Source organism: Pinus tabuliformis, chromosome 6, assembly GCF_031772625.1.
Source record: "Pinus tabuliformis cultivar Carrire ecotype Pingquan chromosome 6, CPIR1, whole genome shotgun sequence".
Classification (NCBI taxonomy): Eukaryota; Viridiplantae; Streptophyta; class Pinopsida; order Pinales; family Pinaceae; genus Pinus; species Pinus tabuliformis.
In genome coordinates, this window is record NC_142292.1 from 1034289816 (window position 1) to 1034310899 (window position 21084).

General features: G+C 41.3%; 1 pseudogene; it reads left to right on the plus strand.

The window, feature by feature from the left end:
* The first annotated feature begins 18466 nt into the window (after positions 1–18466).
* LOC149262522 (3-ketoacyl-CoA synthase 10 pseudogene) lies at positions 18467–20471 on the plus strand (annotated as a pseudogene).
* Positions 20472–21084: the final 613 nt, after the last annotated feature.

Genomic DNA, 21084 nt, shown 5'->3' on the forward strand with positions numbered 1-21084 from the left:
TAACTCCATAGTCACCACAAAGGGCAACTGTTGATTCAAGTTTGGGGAAGCATACCCAGGATAAGATGGGAATGCCTGAGCTATGGGTCTTTGCATACCAGCATAATGAATTTGATGCTGATAACTTTGATAAGGTTGTTGGGCATAACCATTTTCATATGATAGATGATAACCATTTTGCATAAATGGCTACCCATTACCTGCAAAGTTTTGTCTCTCAAGTCCTCGGTAAGCTTGTTAGAATTGTGGTTGTTGATGTTGCACCAGCCATGGTTGTGAAACCATTTGCTGTTACCAAATATTGGATGTTTGACCAAGATGACGGGTAATGGTACCCATTTGAGCCTGAGTCACTCCAGTTAAGGAGCCACCAATCAGCAATTGTGGTTGCATCGTGGAGACAAGAGGCTCTTGTATTACAACTTGAGAAACTCGAGGTTGGCATACAATAGGCAACACTTGTACTTTCAACACCGTCACAATAGCCAGTGTAGTGGGGATATTCAACACAGGTAGACTTGGTTTCATTGAGTAGACAACTCTTGGTTGTTGAGGCAGTGTTGGCACCCAACCACTAGATGTGATTCCAACTTGACCCGAATTCTGTTGTGAACTCTCATATGTTTGTTCTCCCAGAGGGAACAATGAAAGGGCATACTACCCCCCATATGGAGGCAATCTAGTGCTCAAAGGAAAGATGGGCCTTTAGAGACCGAACTGCCCAAATTGATACTATTGCGAAGGATCAATTTGCTGAGACTCAACATAAGAAATTCCAGATATTATTCTATATGAACAAATGGGAACAAACCATACTGTTGAAACAGTCCTTGGGTGGACTTCCTCTACTGGTTGAGAGCTAGTTGGGACAGATGGTATACCAGTGAACATCGTCGGAGTGGCGGCAGGAGGTTCTGCTACCGCTGTATCAGATGACATAGTCCTAGATGTCAATGGTTGTCCAGACATATCGAGTCTATCCAAAAGACTTCCTAGCAATTCTACAGGAACTTGCAATGAAGGGGGACTAACTTCTGAAGTAGAAGGATATAGGTGGATCCTAGTTCCAAAATGCGATGGAGTGCTAGATGGAAGATCCTCTGTAATCTCTTCTACAACAATTAATCCAGGTGGAAGAGGTAGACTGTCAGGTCCATAAAATATTTCTGGTGTCGAAGAAGGTATAGATTCTGCAGTGATAGATGCTGGAGGGGTAACACCTTCTGAATCAACCCTAGATGGAGCTGGTTTAGGAATAGAAGTGTTTACTGTTACACTAGGATCAGTTCTAATGTCCTCTTGCAACTGCGGAACTTCTTATGTAGAGGCAGGGATACCAAAAACAATTGGAGTAACTGGAGTCTCCGAGGATGTTGAAACACAAGCTTCAAACAAACCAGGAGACTTTGACCCAGTTAAAGGAGTCCGCTTCACCCAGAATGGTTTCGTTTCTGGAGTCAAAGACGACTGACTCGTTAGTCTCTGCGAATGACGAGGTTTTGATTGACTTTCTTCCATGATTTCGGATTACTTGATCAACTCAAAATAAAAGGGGAGAAGGTTATTCTGAATTAAATGAATTTTAGACGCTTTGACACAACTTGCTTTTTCAATTTTTAAGAGTCGAGAAAAAGCTAAAGATGATTCTAGTCCCCTTCGATTTTTAATGAGCCTGAAGTGACAAGTGCTTAGATGGACCTTTTCCTTTAGGGAGTCTAAAAGGGAAGGAAAGAGACTACTTTGGAAACCTAGACAGAGGGATTACCAAACTGATCGCAAAACTACAGAATACTTTTTATGGTATGGTAGTTAATCTTCCCAAATGTTGTGTTCAGTGCATTGCAATCGATAGGGCAGAAGACATGGCTTCCTAAGGATAGAGGATATAGCCTATTGTGGTCTCCCAATATATACTCGATGATACGTGGGAGCACAAGTCCGTACTGGCACTTATCGTCTCAAAGAGGAGGAATCACCCAACCTACGATGAAAGCGATAGTTACCAGGCTTTACGATGCCGGAATACATCTCTAGCCTAGACTTCTAAATGTTGTGCATTAGGTTCCAAAGCATTTTTATGTTCATTAAATTTATTTTACAGTTGATATTTCTTAAGAAGTTTGCCTTTAAGGTTCACCGTGTGATGTAGATATACAACTCCTAAATATGCAATCTAAGATGATAAACAGTCGCTTACTCTTCTTTTTGCAATGAAAATCCTAGCTACTAAGGAAAGAGAAGCGAAATTCTTTCAACATAGAGAAGAGAGCACATACTAGATGCACTGTCCTAAATCAAAATCAACAAGTAGTCTAAATGAAAATGCACATGCATGTATTTTTCTTCCGCTTTCTTAATGTGTGAATGACAAAAAGAATGTTAAGTAAAAATCTGAACTATCTTTTCTTTCAAGGCAACAGTACTAACAATTTTCTCTTCAAGAGAAGAAAGGAAGACAAGACAACACTTTGCGATTTCAAATTCGAAAAACGAAAGGAAGACTAAGATGACACTTTCTGATTTCGAATTCAAAAAACGAAAGGATGGCTAAGAGCAACACTTTCAACTTCAACTTGAAAACTGCGTTTGACACTTGAAATACTATTAATTCAAATCAAATACAAGAGTAACAATGTAATCGACCATCAAAAAGAGTAGGATTCTTTTCTTTGACTGAAAACGACACTTGCGACACTTTCAAATCAAAAGACAACAGTTCGATTAAGCTAATTTTTGTAAAGGAGAACTGTAAATGGCGAAAAATACATAAAAACGTTAACAATTCTTTGTAAAATGGAGGCTGAATAATGCAAAGGAAGATAGTTTCAATAGTGATATACTGATCACAGACAGCAAAACTTCTGAATAAAGCCGAATAAAATGAAGAAAAAACCAAAATCTGGAAGCAGAAACAGTCATATCTGATCATCGTACCTGTAACACAGGGAAATAGGGATGCATCCCACCTACTGCACACAGGAGGTGCAATGCATCCAGAATGTCAAAAGGAGATAGTGTGATGATCCAGGGACGAGACTTTCACTTGGTCTTTGGTCACAGTTTGCAGCTTAGTTTAGGGATTTAGGTTGAGCTAATGATAGGAAATAAATACAAAGTATAGGGGCTGATCTAATGAGGTTACTTGAGCTAGCACTAGGGCGCTTAGGATGTTTGTAAGTTAGTTGTTTAGTTCATAAACAAACCCAGAGATTGACTGAACCAGCGTTGATCTACTTTTCACTTGCATAGAAAATGCAGTTCGAAGGCTAGGTGGCTTAACTTTAGGCTTTGTATGTAGTTTATGAGGCAAACAAATAGAGACAAGTGATCAAACTATTCACTCCCCAGTGGAGTCGCCATTTTGTTATTGGGAAAACTAGTGTTTATTCAAAGCTGCTAGTCCCACTAAGACAGGTAGCTATCTTAGAAACAAACATATTAAAGTTAATTGTGTTTTCCTTTATGAGAGATAGATGAGAGAGAAGCAGAGAGCACAAACCTTGGTCTTTCGCTAGTCTCCTTGCTTGTTTCCTCTCTCCTTTGATAGAGCTTTCACGACTCCTTCCTCACTTGTCCCACTTCAAAGAACACTTGTAGAGCCAAAGCAGCAAAATACCATCAAAGCATAGAGATCTATAACCATAAACAATATAGGATTAGATGTATATTAACCATACAAATGAATATATCAATACAAGATTCAGAGATATACAAAGATATGGAGGAAAACTCAAATAGCTTTATTGATAGAAGTAGTAGAAGAGAGGATTGCAACCCATTAGTCTGACCCAGTGCCATCCTCCCAGCATGAAAGCCCCCTTCACCTCATGAAAATCTTAGATCACCCAACAATACAATGTTGCACAGAGAAACCAACAGCACTTCCTTACAAAATACAAGATTCCAACCTTTCAATCTCTGGGATGAGGGATCCATATATAGATGTTTACAGGAGGGTGAGTCAACTTCTGGGATTTTGATTAGTGTCATCTCTCTGATAGTTCTTGGTTCCACTTGGAGATTTCATGATCTCTTACTCATCCCTGGGCGAATTCAGAGAGGCAAGTGTCAAATGAGCAGCTTTTAGAAGATTCTCAGGGTCTCCCCCTAGCAAACTGCTTTTGCCATTTGTTTGCTCTCACTCATTGCACCCTACAGAAGAGATTTCCAGTATGCATCGCACTTTTTTCATGTGGCAGGTGAGATGCATCGCACCCTTAGCACTGAGCAGTCTGTATGGTCCAGTTTTGACTAGTTCTGAGTAGTTTTTCATGGAGAACTTCTAGGAGACGATGTAATCAGTGGACCTTTCTCCTTTAGAGTATGAAACAACACTTTTAGGGACTTATAAGCCCTTGGTTTATGGACATATTTGATTGGGGTTGTAGTGCCCAAATATGTCTATAACAGACCCTCAAGATTCCATGCTTATAGTTTTCGACATGGACAAATGTAAACCTCCCCTTTCACACCAACTTGCATTTCAGGTGCAAATATTTTTGAAAAGGAGAGGAGTACACAGAACTGTCATTGACAAAGGTGCTTAAACCTACGTCATGTCAACTTCAGGTTGGCTCACCTTGGGTTCTCCATCCCTCTCACAGTCGTTGAATTCCCTTAAAGCTTTTGACGGCCACACTTTCATACCAAATGGTTACCTTGCCATCTACCCCATCACTTTAAGTGGGAAAATGGTAACAGTGGATATCGATGTCATGGATCTAAAAACCAACTACAATCTATTGTTGGGTCACAGTTGGACTTATGCCATGACTTCCATTGTGTCTATTGTCTTTCACATCATCCTATTTCCATTGGATGGAAGGATAGTCATAGTGGACTGACTATCCTTTTGCACCCCAGATTACTCCCCATTACCTAGTGGCTTTGTACCCTTAGTGTGTGGTATTCCTGACCCTTATGTCAGCATCAGTACCGGTCTATTGAAGGGCTCTTCCCTAATGGGTTGTTTTCCTCTCCCGCCACCTGCAGTTCCAAAAATAGTCTCTATGGTCTCATCTATTCCTCATGAACCAATCGATCGTTGGATCCTCTTGACCCCTTCAAACATTGAATCTTATGGAGAACAAATGCAGCTATCACCAGCTAAACTTGCCTACCAAGCCATTCAATTTGCATCCGAATCTCTGGTCACTTTGGTCATGAACAATGGTACCATCTCCTCTATAATAAATTCTCCTTCTAACGATCTCTTGAATCGAGTCCTACCTTTAGACGCCTATTAGAGAGATCACCATGGCACTACTACACCTGGTTATCTCCGTCAGCCCTTTTCCCAAATGGAGTATCGACTTCATCACATTCAACCCCACTTCCTCTGCTGGAAACAACTACATTATTGTTGTTGTGGAATACTTCATGAAATGGGCTAAAGCCCTTCCCACTTTCTAGGCCAATGGAGAAACTGCAACACTATTCCTGTTTAATCAGGTTGTCTATCATTTTAGTGTGCCCCACAAAATCATCACAAACCATGGGTCTCATTTTCAAAATCACATGATATCTGACTTAACATTGTTGCTCGGTTTTCGCCATGACCAATTGACATCCTACTACCCCCAAGCTAAGACCATGATCCGCAGGTTAGTAGGTGTTAGGTTCCTATACCAATAGGTTTCATTTTTCATGATTGACTATAGAAGAGCCAAATATGTTCATCCTTTCATATTGCAAAGGTTCCATATTTTGTAGAAAAATTAAGAAAATTAAAAATTGAAAAGAGGGTATGCCCTAAAAGAAAAATCAAAGGGCAAAAAGAGTAAATTGGTCGGAGAAAATGATAAAAATGAATGCCAAACCAAAAGACCAAGAAAGTGTGCTAGTTTAAATGCCACTACTGTTCCATTGTTGGAGAATTTCATTGTGTACAAGTGGATGATTCTACATACAGTTGATGAACAGCCAGACAGTTTAATCCTGGTTAGATCATCTTTGAATTTACTTGTCTTTAGAATAGAGAATAAAGTTTGTCCAAACAGTTCAAGCTTAGCAGATGAGCAAATAGGTAGAGAAAATAAGGAGCCCAACTACTTAATCTGGACCCTTGGAAGAGATAAGGGTAGACTTAGATAGGAAGGCATTCAAAAGAAAAAGAGGAAAATCAGGGTTTGCTAGTCCAAATGCACCCAATCAAAAGGAAGAAAAAATGTTAGGTGTTTTTAGGCTGGGTAGGCAGTTTGAGGTTGCAGAAGCAAGTTTGTGATCATTTTTGTCTTGTCAAGAAAGACTTATCTCATGTATGTCACAAATACCATGGCGAAGTGACTGCATGACAGTGGAAGCATGACTAGTTTCCCCTATCATTCCCCCAGAAATCATTTGCTAACATCCCCTCAAGGATATTGGGATCAACCCAGTAGTCCTACTTCACTTCATTTTATGAGAACTACTAAGTTGAACTCTAAGTTTACTTAGTTAAAGCAAGCCACATTTCTTGTGTAAAAGATCTTACCATTTTACTTCATTTCCCTAAAAACCTAACTTATTACCTCATAAACTTAGCGTTACCTATCCATAAAATCATATTAACCTTAACCCTATTGTATAGCTCCTTTATCATTTTTCCCACCCCTATTTTAGAAAAAACTATATAAAAAAAAACCCAAAAAATACCTAAGTATACTTACCCTTGGCAACTATAGCCATATAACACAAGTTCGGGAATTATTAGTCCATTTGGGACCTTAATAATAAACCCTTCCATGTTCAAAACACATTAGGGGTTGATTTCACATCTGGTTAAATTAACAACCACGCTGAACCCCTCACATGAACCATATATTAAACCTGGCGCACATGTAAATACTGGGTTTTGTTTAACATTTGGTTAAACAAATAACTGTGGCTGCCCGCATAAACCGCATAAAACCCATAATCCAAAGTTCTTTACCCCGCAAATATTAAAAACATTAAAATATTACGGTGGGTCCCATATCATAAACCCTCCGTCATCTGCATTGCCCGTTGACCGTCCGATCCCGCACCGTAGATCCAACAGCTGGCGGCGATATCGGAAGCTCCCATCTGCCGAGAGTTAGTGTCGAGGGATGGCCGGTATTTATGCCATACCCCTACCATGTGTCGGCTTCTCGGCGTGATCGGAGCCCCCTCCTCCAAAACCACCATGGGCCAAAGGCGGTACGGGGAATACCACTTACCGCCTGGCCACCTTCCCCCTGACATCATCCCCACGTCACCTCATGACATTTCATCCACGCCGCCCGCCACTATTTCGCACCAGTGCCATATCATCTATTGACATCACCACCCCGCCACCGTGTCATCTGCCACGTCATCCGAAACATCATCCTCTGTACCCGCTACACGACAAAATTACGTCATGATGACGTCATCACAAAAAAGCGCCAAAAAGTGCTAAAAAGCCCAAATTTTTTAAAAGTCATGAAAGCGATGGTTTATGTTCATTTTTATTTGTTCACTTGTGGAGACTGTGCATGCATCTTACGACCAATTCGCCTCCAGAACTCCAGTTCGCCACCCAAACGAGTTCACTCTGCAAACTCGGCCCCCTCAGCTCAGTGTTGTACCTGCAATTCGTACCAGTCGCTTGTAAAATAGGTATTTACCCGTTATTCGCCCATAAACCTTGTTTTTTGAAATTTCTCCCTTGAAATCGCCTGAGGAACTAGAATTCAAAGTAAAATGCACTCCTGCCTATGAATCACTGCCTTTTAATTCACTGTGTGAGCCATTGTTCAAAAGAAAACCTGCAAACTTTGCCCTCCTCTGCAAATTGGTCATTAAACCACACTTCAAGCCCATTTCCGCCGGCAGAGTCTCCAAAACTGCCCAAATAGTGAGTTAATTCATCAAAATCCACTGCAAAAAAGCACCAGTTCCTCTATTTTATCCAGCTTCCCAATTTAACCCTGCAGACTTTGTCTTTCTCCTCTGAATTCTGCCTAGTGAGGCCATTTCTATATCAAAGCTCAGTCTGCAAATTCCCTGGGAAAGGCTTCAGAGCCAGTGTTCTATTTTCTATTGCTGCACAGACCTGAATTCCAAACTACAAACACAGAGAATTTAAAGATGGCCACTCCAGCAGCCTTGAATATCACTCCTCTCAATGCACCCCACAGGGAATTAGAAGCACTACCTTTGCCTGAGAGGGACTACCTAATCTAAGACTTGGTTGGTGACAGAAACCATCTGCAGACATTCTGTGAGCTGAGAAATAGTTATTTGAATAACAATGATGTTTATGCGATATGGGAATCAAATTTGCCCATATACTTCCTCCCCTCTGTCAATATCTTCCCTGAGATAATTCACCTCTGTTGTGAAATCTATGAACCAACTCAAAGGGTAGTCAAGTCTCTGGTTGAGGGGAAAGTACCCCTAGGGTCCTTTGGGTTCAGACTCTACCAGACTGAAAATTGCTTATTCAAAGAAACACACACACAACCATTATCTTTACTATAAGCAAATTCTAATGTTTAGGGTACGTACCTAAGGTCCTACGTTCGAGAAGGCCTTTAGGGTCCAAACCCTTCTTGGAGTTCCCTTCTTCTCCTTTGACCTGTAAAACAAACAAATCAAAGAACACAACAGTACATGGACAAATACTTATACACAAACCATCTTCATGCTATAAAGTTAGTTATAAAAATCTCTAAGTAACTACTTGCATAAGAATTCAAGACAAGAATCTCATAAGCACAAAGAAAGATTGTTTCGGGAACCAAGACGTGTTTCTTTATATAAAGGCAAGTAAAGTACATATAACGAAAAGATTTCACCTGAAACACCTTCAGCAGGCTCCAAGCAAAGCTTCCTCTCGGATTCGTTCCAGCCTCAAGCCTCCAACAAGAGCTCCTTCCAAGTCTTACTCAATGGTGATATAAAGGATGAATGATCACCAATACACATGGAAAAAAGGGTTTCCTATGCAAAAGGGGGGAAGTGCAGAAGACACCAAGGACTTCAGACCTGGTCTAAGGGGAAAATCTCAGCATAATAATCTTGCTCTTCTTTTCTCTCTCCCTTAGGCCTTCCCTTTGATGTCTTTTTATACCATCTCCAAAGCAGTTTTTTAGTTAGGATTTGGTTGGGAACAGTTGGGCCACGGGCACTAACAGGTGATCAGCAGGTAAAACCCGCAATCTCCACCCAAAAATAAGGAATTATTTATTTTTTTAAGTGTTTTAATACATACACGCGGGTTGGGTATACACAGACCCGCGTGTACACGCGTTTAACTCAGGGCAATGTCGTGTATAGGGAATAAAACACTGTTTTTTAAATTTTTGGACCAGGTCTGGAAGGAGGGGTTGCCCTAGGCCATGAGTGCAGCATCACAAACCATAAGAGTGAGATTTGGAGCTATAACAGATGCCCCCTAATGTATGAGGTCAGAAGGGGAACATGATGGCCGAAATATATTATGTAAGTACATGGAAAGGAAGTCTTGTCGAGAAACCGAGGAGGACTTCACCAGAATTCAGCCTGCCAAGCCACCAAAAGGAGATCAGAAAGAAACACTGTCTGAGGCGGGCATACCCATGCTCAGAAAAAGTAAAGCATGTCCGCATATCAAGTACAAGCGGATCCACTAAGTATACAAGTATAAATGACTCGAAGATACATAATGGATCATCTGATCATAAGGAGCAAGTACATGTCTGAATATCACATATAAGACTGTCAATGATGCTGAAAGATGCAACGGATCACTGATATCAAAGACTGATCCCAAAAGGTACCAACTGAACATGATGGAATAGGATGGTACTACACTGCAAACTCAGGTGCTAGCATATAGAATGTCGCCATGACTGACTGCAACATATAAGGTGGAGTGGTATCAACTAGCAGCAACAGGAGCAACTGTTAAGTGAACCAATGAATGCTGATACAACCTGAGGTCTTCACCGACCGCCGTGGTACATTTCTACACCATGGGAATAAATGATCTGAAGTCGACCATGTGAGAAATCGTTTGATTACCGGTCATTGATGTATACCGTTAACAAACACGAGACTACTCACCGATAATGATAATGAGCGTCAAGGTACCCAGTACAATCTAACAAGTGTGAATAGATGAGCTGAAATCGAACACCTGTAAGAATCTATCGATCAGGAGAGAATGATGGTTTCCCACTGTCGATAGCAAAGGATCTGCCACTAATGACTGCAAACCCCAAGGTACTGCCAAATGGACTCTAGATCTTTGCCCCAGAGCAATGAGTCGGAGTCGATAGGGAAAGATCCGCTAGAAGGAAGGCATTAAGGCATCCTCCATCAATATAGCGCGAGTGTAACCCGTAGGCCAATAATGTGGAAGAAATCGGACGAAAAAGATGTAGTAACCCAACCGAAGTACGTTTCCGGCGTACACAAGATGTGGCTAGCGCACGGCAGAAACCCTTTGAACCAACCAATAATGAAAGCTGACACAGAGGCGAGGTATCCACCAATAGGGTCAAATGGAAACCAAGGTACTGCATGAATCCCAATGTGTGATAATGTATGCTGATGTCGAACACAAGGGAAACCACTCAGTCAAAGACCCATAATACTGATCGATGTTGAGCACAAGGTGACCTATCAATAATGAAAATAGGGCCAGGGTGCGGCTCTAGGCCTGTCCTCAGAGCAAGGTGTCGTCGTCGATAAGGACAAGACCCGCCAGCAAGAATTCAATGGGGACCTTCTCAAACCGGCACGAGTAAAGGACCAATATAACTGATGTGATGATAGACATGATACTGACAACTAGGGATGGCCGACTGAAAAATGAGTCAAGAGACACTGTAGAGAGGCCGACTCAGGCTAACGTCCCTTGAACAAAAGCACGACTCAATGTGACTATGTGGCAGCATATGATGACTCTGTATAAGTTCGCCATGCAGGAGGCACGAACAAACCCTCCATATGATTGGAAGAGATAACCAATCGGGGGAGAAATAACAAGGTTATGGCATACCTAAGTCAAACTAAATCCCACCCATGCGGAGGAGACTTTGTTTTGAGTGCTTTGTTCAAGGGCGACACGACTGACTCTAGCTGCCAATAATAAATGGAAATAATGTCCCTGTTCCCGCTCTTTTTTGGAATATTTAATTTTTTTGTCTTTTTCTGTTAAGCCAGAAAAAGAATAAAAGAATGCTATGGTATAGTGGAAAGAACGAGTGTCGGTGAAACAGATGATCTAGTTCCTGGGAAAGGAACATTCCTATGCTCAATGCAGGGAGGTGAAAACTGGTCAGTGACACTCAAAGGTATGTTCCTTCCACGGATCAGGGTATGTCAAGCTGCAGAAGTCAAAGGTATGCAAGGTTGATTTTGCAGATGTCATGGTCAAAAGTTGGCTTAAACACGAGTCCAAGTGAAGCCGACTCTAGGCCAAAAGGTGCAAATGGTCAACATGCAATGCAGAAGTACAACTCAACACACATAGGAGCCTCTAGGGTATAAGGCCAGAACGAAGCGAAGAAGCTAAGAAGAATGAGTTTTCAACGCATAAGTCATGGCGGGACTATAGAGGACTCCCAAACCTAGGGATGAAAAATCAGCATGAGTGCCGAGCGACAAAAAGGGTACTAACTAGGGCACCCATGATAAGGTAGGCTCTACCACACAAGTCATGATACTTCTAAGCAATGAGAAGGTTCCGCACCATAACTTGGTGGGGTCGATCCTAAGGCCAAATGGGAAAGGAAGCTGATAAGTGCACAATGCAGGTGGAAAAACCTAACCTATATGCCAGTTTCGAGAACCAATACCTGTCAGAACGGATCAACCATAAACTTCCAAAGAAGAAATCTTCCAAGTTCTGTAAACATAAATAGGAACACTAGACACGAAGTTAATACATCCCACATATAAACTTCATATAAAATCTTTGTGTTATAGGATACAAAACTTGAAAATGCATACCTCATATATACAATATGGTACAGGGAACCACGCAGCCTTGCAGCTTACGCATAATAGTTTTTCTGGACAAACCCTTTGCAGGGATCGGACCAAGGACTCCTTTGGTAGTCATAACTCATGGCTTCAAAGAGTTCCTCCTGTGAAGGCAAAGTAGGTTCTAAGAAATCATGAGAACTACAAGGATCAAAAGAGGGAATTAAAGGGTCCCATGTCCCTATAGGATGAATCTCTCGGTCAACTGCCAGGACCAAGTCCTAAGAAGGAGAATAATAAGTCAACGGATCCTTCTCAGAAGTAATTGAACATTGAGGACTCAATGCCACATAATTCACCCGTGGCGGGGTAGAGTCTACTTGAACACTTTGAACAAACCAAGGGGCATTATGCAGTAAAGTCGAATTAGGGTGGTGATTATCAGATGCATGCTGATCAATAGTGACAATATTCCCGTTATGAGGAAAGCACATTACTCGAAAGAGTGAAGACACCACAGCATTCATAGCATAGACATAATCACGCCCAAGTAGCATATTAAAGTCTAAAGGGCTATCAACCACCATCATATCGATTAAGACAGTCTTCCCACCTAAAGTGATAGGCACTTGAGGAAGAACACCCATAGATTCACCAGGCCTTCTATCATAGGCTAACAACTGACTCTGAGCTATCAACAACTTTGGGGAACCCAAAGCTTTCCAAGTCAAAGAGGATATAATACTTGTAGAGGATCCTTCATCCACCATACATCGATAGACATTTGTGGAATCCACTCTGACCTTTATTTGGAAAGGTACAGTGAAAGGAAGATGAGGCTCAACAAGACTACCCCAATCAAAGGAAGCACTCTTAGAACTTGGAGGGGGAACATTCGAAGAAACCGGAATGCCCCCTATACTAGAAGACTCTGTACTAGAGATCAAACAAACTCTTTTGTTAGGCACTTCACCCCCCAAAAGAGGAGTGTAATCGGCCAGCGATTGCACTGGCTCTACCACATTTTCAACTGCTGGTTGATGGGATTGATGAGAAACCATATCAGGTTTAGGAGTAGAAGTACTTTCAGAATCAGACCATATCCTTTGGACCTCTGGAATACCAGGGCATAAATGAGTAAGATGGTCTCCCTTGCATATCTTACAAGGGAACTTAGGCTTAAAACTTCTACGTCCGGGTTTCTTATCAACCTCCATTCCGCCAACATGACTAGCAGTGGTTTGCGGAGAGTCCTGAACATGACTTGCAGAGGTCGGTGACTCTTTTCTAGTATGAATTGCAGTGACTAGACTCATGCCCCCAGCATGACTTGCAGCGGCTAAAGACTCATATTCAACATGACTCGCAGAGGTTGATGATGAAGTGTTAGTGTGACTCGCAGTGACTAGACTTGTGCCCCCAGCATGACTAGCAGTGGCTGAAGGCTCATCTCCAACATGACTCGCAGAGGTTGAAGATGAAGTGCTAGTATGACTTGCAGTGACTAAACTTGTGCCCCCAGCATGACTTGCAGCGGCTGAAGACTCATCTCCAACATGACTCGCAGAGGTTGAAGATGAAGTGCTAGTGTGACTCGCAGTGACTAGACTTGTGCCCCCAGCATGACTAGCAGTGGCTGAAGGCTCATCTCCAACATGACTCGCAGAGGTTGAAGATGAAAATATAGAACTATTCTTCTTCTTTGACTTCCTCTTTCTCCTCTTTTTAGATTTCTTGTTACAAGAAGGAGGAGAAGAAGGAATCCCAGATTTCTCTTTGAAAGAAGATGAACAATTAGCACCCATGTGATGCCCTTGAAATAAAGCAATCAACTGAGAGGCTTCAAGAGCATTTGGAATATTCGGAGTGGACCACAGCCAAACGGGTAGTCCAACATTCAACCCAGGAATATTCAAAGTGACCATCAAGGGAGTACCAACGTTTCCAAAGAAAGGAAAAGCACAAGGATCCCCTTTTGGAAGGGTACCTTGGTTGGTTTCCACAGGAATATTAGCCATATTAAATTGATCCAAAGACCCTTCCCCTACGGGAATGTAGAAATAACTCTTCAAGGAATATGAATAAGCAATCAAAACCTTTGCCCTTGAGGAGGCAACCCCACAACTTCTGAAAGAACGACCAAAAGCCTTTCCAGATTGGTAGAGTGGTAAGCCGGTCACTCATAACACAAAGTCCAAACATGACTAGACAAAAATACCTAAAGCCAACTATATACAAGGAACAAAGAGCACACACTATAAAGTCCCTAAAGATATCAGCCAGTCAAACAACTTCCAAGTATTTCCGCTCCGGGTGATGAGGACCGGACACCAAAATACAAGAAAGTGGAGTTAGGGGCCTTCCGAAGATAGTCTGGGATAATGACGGCCCAGTCCTATCAGCGAAGGTAACAGAGGAAGTTACGCTGACCTCCTAACAACAGCCTGCGCCAGTGCAAGCCCCCAAGCTTCACAAGGGTGCCCTCCAGTAGTACTGTCGAAAGTGATACAACGTCAACCTCAGGTGCCACGGGATTCCCCTCCGCAGCCACCTATGTAGATCCCTAGGAGAGGCAACTATGGGTACCAACTCATCGCAGAAGCCAGGCGAAACAGTCATGAGGTAAGTTCGGACAAGTAGGAGAGGGGGTATCTCTCTTCCTTGTCTTCACACACCCTCGTGCTTAACTCCTAGATCCGAAGCTTTCCTGGTATTCCTAACGCTATTGGATTTTCTCTCGTTATTCAGACTCTTATGTTTGACATTTTATGTGGCCTTGGAGAGTTAACTCTCCACTCGCCTAATCCAAGGCCCTAAAATCCTAAACTTGTTGGTGTAACTGACTAAAACAAAAAGTTCTAGTGAATTTTAGTTAGCGCTTGATTTTATTAGGTTATTCTTTAAGTCACAAGGTCACGGAAGTGAAACTAGTGGTGTTTTTTGACGCAAAAAGAAATTAATAAAACTTAGCTACATGCATATGCACTTTTTGTTTTCGATGAAGAGCAATTTCTATGAGGTTCAGAGGTACTTCTAATAAAACAAAGTTTTTTGCTTTCTTTTCAAACTCCACACTCACAAAAGCTAACAAAGCTATGTATGCATAAAAAGGGATGCAAATCTATCCTAATGCAACAACTATATGTGAATGCAAGATTTTAAGACTACTCTGCAAACAAAGAAGGAAAGTTGCTCACTTATCAAATTTGTCTTGCCACTAAAATGCTTAGATAGAAGATGATGTGTTACCAATCATTTCGTCCAAACAATAAAAACAAGTTCTAAGATAAACATAAAGCACTTTCACTTTGCAAAAAAGGAAATCAAATGAAAAGCAAGTTTAAGAAAGCGAAACTTAAAACTTTCAAAAGATTTTCTTTCAAACAACAAGCAAAGAAGTCTTTTTCAAAGAATGCTCTCAAAAATACTGACACTAACGATTGAAGAATAGGCGACCAAACACTTTTGCGAATTGTCAGCTTTCAAATGATGAAAACCCAACAAAAATAAATGTGTTTGAAATCGCTCTTGACAATCAAAAGCAGCAATGAAAGTCCAAAAGATCAAAAGACAAGTCTCAAGAAAGTGATAACAAACAACTTTCCCGAAACGAAGGAGCAAATGGTCACAAAAATGGTTTCGTTAAGCAAACAAAAGGGTCACCAAAACAAAATGAACACAAATATTGAATCCAATCTTCCTACTCTGCCAAAACAGGGCAGTCAAGATTCTTAACCAGAAATCTTGTGTGTCAAAAAAAAATGACGCTTGCAATCAACGGAAATAAGACTAATACTCCTTATAATTAGAGAGAGTTCAGAACAAGATGCCCCCTGTTAAACAGAGGACAGTTACTGGAAAATGACTGCTTCAAACTGACCCAAACCACCAGACAAACATTCAGCAAAAAGAAAATTTATAAATCTTGAAAATTATATAATATACGCGCCTGCAGTTATGTGCAGAATGAGTGTACACGCGACTGTAACTAAGGAAACCTGTGTATACGTGGGTTCACTTAGTGCAACTTGCGTATATACACTTCTGTAATCCAGAAAAAGAGTGTATCTGAAGTCTTTCAAGAAAAATAAAAAACACAGACTGAAAAACTGGAAAAGCTTGGAGTTCAAGAACAGATCAGACAGACAGAGCCAACAAACAGAGGGGCTGAGCCTTGATTGGCTTGAAGACTACCCAAACTAGGAACAACAAGAGTGTTGTCCCCAGCAGAGTCGCCAATTCTGGTAGAGGGGAAAGTACCCCTAGGGTCCTTTGGGTTAAGACTCTACCAGACTGAAAATTGCTTATTTAAAGAAACACACACACAACCATTATCTTTACTATAAGCAAATTCTAATGTTTAGGGTACGTACCTAAGGTCCTACGTTCGAGAAGGCCTTTAGGGTCCAAACCCTTCTTGGAGTTCCCTTCTTCTCCTTTGACCTGTAAAACAAACAAATCAAAGAACACAACAGTACATGGACAAATACTTATACACAAACCATCTTCATGCTATAAAGTTAGTTATAAAAATCTCTAAGTAACTACTTGCATAAGAATTCAAGACAAGAATCTCATAAGCACAAAGAAAGATTGTTTCAGGAACCAAGACGTGTTTCTTTATATAAAGGCAAGTAAAGTACATATAACGGAAAGATTTCACCTGAAACACCTTCAGCAGGCTCCAAGCAAAGCTTCCTCCCGATTCGTTCCAGCCTCAAGCCTCCAACAAGAGCTCCTTCCAAGTCTTACTCAATGGTGATATAAAGGATGAATGATCACCAATACACATGGAAACAAGGGTTTCCTATGCAAAAGGGGGGAAGTGCAGAAGGCACCAAGGACTTCAGACCTAGTATAAGGGGAAAATTTCAGCATAATAATCTTGCTCTTCTTTTCTCTCTCCCTTAGGCCTTCCCTTTGATGTCTTTTTATACCATCTCCAAAGTAGTTTTTTAGTTAGGAGTTGGTTGGGAACAGTTGGGCCACGGGCACTAACAGGTGATCAGCAGGTAAAACCCGCGATCTCCGCCCGAAAATAAGGAATTATTTATTTTTTTAAGTGTTTTAATACATACACGCGGGTTGGGTATACACAGACCCGCGTGTACACGCGTTTAACTCAGGGAAATGTCGCGTATAGGGAATAAAACACTGTTTTTTAAATTTTTGGACCAGGTCTGGAAGGAGTGGTTTCCCTAGGCCATGAGTGCAGCATCACAAACCATAAGAGTGAGATTTGGAGCTATAACAGTCTCCATCTGGGAGCATCCTCTTTCATATAACTCCTAACTCCATCAATCAAATGTTAAATTTTAAACCAACTCAGTTGTTGTCTCCTCTTTCTATGAAATTCTTTCTTGATGAAGGTCCCAAACTCTCCAGCTCAGAGATAGTCCGAATTGCCCAAATATTCATGAGAGCAGATCACCAGCCTACAGGGCTACCTCCTTTTCTCTATGTATGTTTCAATGAAGAGGGTAAATTACTGGTTGATATGATATCCTATGTGTTGGGTTTCAAGACAAGTGAACATATTGATGAAACTATATTGGTCTTGCTGTCGGCATTTACCCGAGGATAGCCCCCTACTGCCAAATACAATTATGCCAAATTCATTGCCAATAAGATACATGACCAACTAGTGAAATTGGATAGGGAGGGAGTATTCATGTATTCATCCTACATCTATCATCTGCTCATGTATTACCAGCCAGACTGTTTCCAATTCCCCATCAAAAGATTCGACTCTAAAGGAGAAAAAAAATCTGTGATTTTTTGGACCTCAGTCTTTCATGAAGTCCATAGCTCTCCCTACTCCTACTGTGAGTTCATTGACCTGTTTGTCTATCCAGTCTCTTCTCTCCTAAAGAGAACTCATCCTGCTAGACTGTCTTATGATATGCAGAAAATATTGTAGCTCTCCAAGAACTACAAAATATGTGACTGGTACTTCTACCAGCATCACACTGTCATCAAGATATATGGCTGTGAGCTGTGCCCCTATAGGTTGCCAAGATATGTCCCAATGATACTGTTTGCCTTGGAATATTATAGGCAATTTATCAACTCAGATTTAACTCATTTCCATAGCACCAAGAAAAAGGCTCAGTTGAAATTTAGAGACCAACTAGGCCCCTTTGTCATGAACAAAAAAGAAGGATGGCAAGATGCTGATCAAATATTGGGGGAGAAACTCAGGTTAAAAAGAAGCTTTTGGTGGGTACCTTATGACCCATATGGCTTTATCAATGCCAAAAAAATAAAATATAGGCTGTCAGCCTATGAACATTGCAAAATCCCACAGATAGAACAATTCACCAACCAAGATGAGTGGGTGGAAGGCACACTAGCTGAAGAGTTCACCCAAGAAGAAATAATAGAGCAAAATGTGAAAGATTTGGAAAAGACTCTTGACTTGGATTTTTTTGAGCAGGTGTCATTCAAACTGCCACAACAAGTTGAAGAAGGCACATCAACTGTTGCAGCTTCACAAGCTGCCAAAGAAAGGACTACACCAGCAGCAGGTACAGCAAAGGGCAATGAGGTAGTAGATACAGAGCAAGAAACAATGACAGACCAGCAAACTACCTCAAAGGAACAGGATCAAGTGCAAGCCCCTCCACTACAGATAGAAGCACCACAGATTCCAGCATTACAGACTCCTCTCAATGAGGAAAGAAGCAAGAAACGAGATAGGGAAGAGACTACACCTGCAAGTGGATCAACACAGCAGCCAGAGGCCAAAAGCCAGAGAGTAGATCCTTAAATTGAAGAGGAAATTAGTGAAGAAATCATAGAGAGTCCAAGAAGAGAGAGGGAAACCAGCCAGCAAACATCCACTAGCTCTCACAGGCAAGAAAGGGAGAGGAAACATGGTATAGAAGTGTCCTCCTCAAGGCAGCAAGGTGCACAACCATCTGGTATTAAAGGAACTTTCATGGAAATCAAGGCCCAAAATGAGTTATTGAGAATACAGGTGTATGATCAATTTCTCAAGACAACACCCTCCAAACAGCAGAGATTAATGGCAGCTGATGACATTAAGGAGGAGAAAATGATCTTAAGTCATTTCAAGCCTAAGGTACCATAGCCACAGACAGTTGTAGATTACATAAAGACAAACTTAGAGGTCCTTGCCAAGGACATACACCCAATGGACCAAATTGAGCTACAGAAGCAAACAGGTGAAATGGTCTATGCTACACTAGCAGACAAGGCAATGCTGGCCCACCAATTGAAGGAATCATTGAGAAATACATCTAATCAATTGGATTTGGAGAAAATGTCTTCCTTGGCCAAGGACAACAAAATAAAGACATTGAAAGAAATTATTATGGAACTAGGGCATGATCCTAAGGATGCCAAGGGCATCAAGGCCCTCATAAAGAAAAAAGAAGAAGATATTGCTGCACTTAGAAACAAATTAAGGTTGCCTTTAACCATGCACCCTCAAACTACAGAACTTGTACAAGAGAAGGAAGGTGAATATATGATGGATCTACTAATGAGGATGAATCAAAGGATAATTCAAATGGAGCAAGAATTGAAGAAAGCATTGCAAGGCAAGCAGGGAGAGTCGACCTCCCACCCACCTGAAACAGCTCCAACAGTTGCCATTATTCCTCCCACACATGCAGCAACAATCCCTCCTATCACCCCAGCATCAACAACAGGTACATCAATTACAGATGCTTCAGTAGCAGCAACAACAACAGCACCAGAATCTAGCATGAGTATGGAAGAAATGATGAAAGCAGTGAAAGAGCTAGAAGTCCAAATGTCAGAGTTGAAAGAAGCCAAAGAAAATTTGTCCAAGCTAGAAGTAAGCTATGACAAGTCCAAGATAATAGTGGCTAAAAAAAAAAGGGAAATAAAGGCCTTGGACAATAAAATAAAGTCCTTAGAAAAAGAGCTTACTCTATGTTATCACTCAAGAAAAAAATATTTTAAATTTTGAACATCAATTTTTTAATTATAAAGGTTTGGTGTCAGTCCCTTTGCAGGTTCCTGTGGATGAAAGTCCCGTTTTTCTTCTCTATCGAGATTGGGCTTTTAGGCTTATATTTCTCAAGATATGGACAAAATTGGCATTACTGGGTCAAATGGCACCCCTTACAGATGACAACTGGCAAATAAAATTGATCACCGCCAAGCAGAGAGTGACAGTGTTCATGCTGTGCCTCTATTTCATGTCGCAGCCTCGTTCTGTTTATCTGGTGGACTTTGCTTGTTTCAAACCATCGGATGAGCTTAAGGTCTCCAAAGAGGATTTCATATCCCTTGCCAAGAAGTCCGGGAACTTCGACGATGCCAGCCTGGAGTTTCAGAAGAGAATCCTGGAAAGATCTGGTCTGGGCGACGAAACCTACTTGCCCAAAGCAGTAATGAACCCGGGACTGTGCTCCACAATGAAGGAGGGCAGAGCCGAAGCAGAAATAGTGATGTTTGGCGCCCTGGACGAGTTATTCGAGAAATGCAAAGTTCGGCCCAAGGACATTGGAATCCTGGTCGTGAATTGCAGCCTGTTCAACCCCACGCCCTCTCTGTCAGCAATGATAATAAACCACAAATAGATCGTTGCTCAATTACGGTTGCAGAGAATGAGGCAGTTGTGAACTATGCACTTAGCAAGCGTGATGTAAAAGTTGTCCCATGTGGTTTGGACTTCGGTCAGGGTTTATACATTTTAGGGAGCACCGCTTTCACTCATCTTTGGAAAGGACAAGGCGTTTCTATCCGCAAGTTCATAACATGGATGGCTTTTTTGTTGCAAAGCCGAAAAAGATGAGCAGCACCAAACCAGTTCCTAAAGCAACTGAAGCTGAAGACAACATTCCTAATACTGTTGATGATAAAGACGGTGAAATAAATGATGGAAATATTGTGACTGATCAAATTGAAATTTTAAATACAGAAACTGCCCCGATCAGTGAAAGTTCCAAGACTAACATCTTCGTTGGGTCTACATTGGCTTAGCACTCATCTCAACTAGTATAATGCTTTCAATTCTCTTTTGGGTTGTGTACAGTAAGCAACACCGACGCAGAGATGAATACTATAAGCAACATGCTGATGGTCAATTCAGGGCTAGAGACAACAACAAATCTTTATTTGAATTGTGTTTATAGGTCTTGTCATGAAGTCTGAAACATTATACTGAAAAAAGGCCCTGATATATTTTTCTTA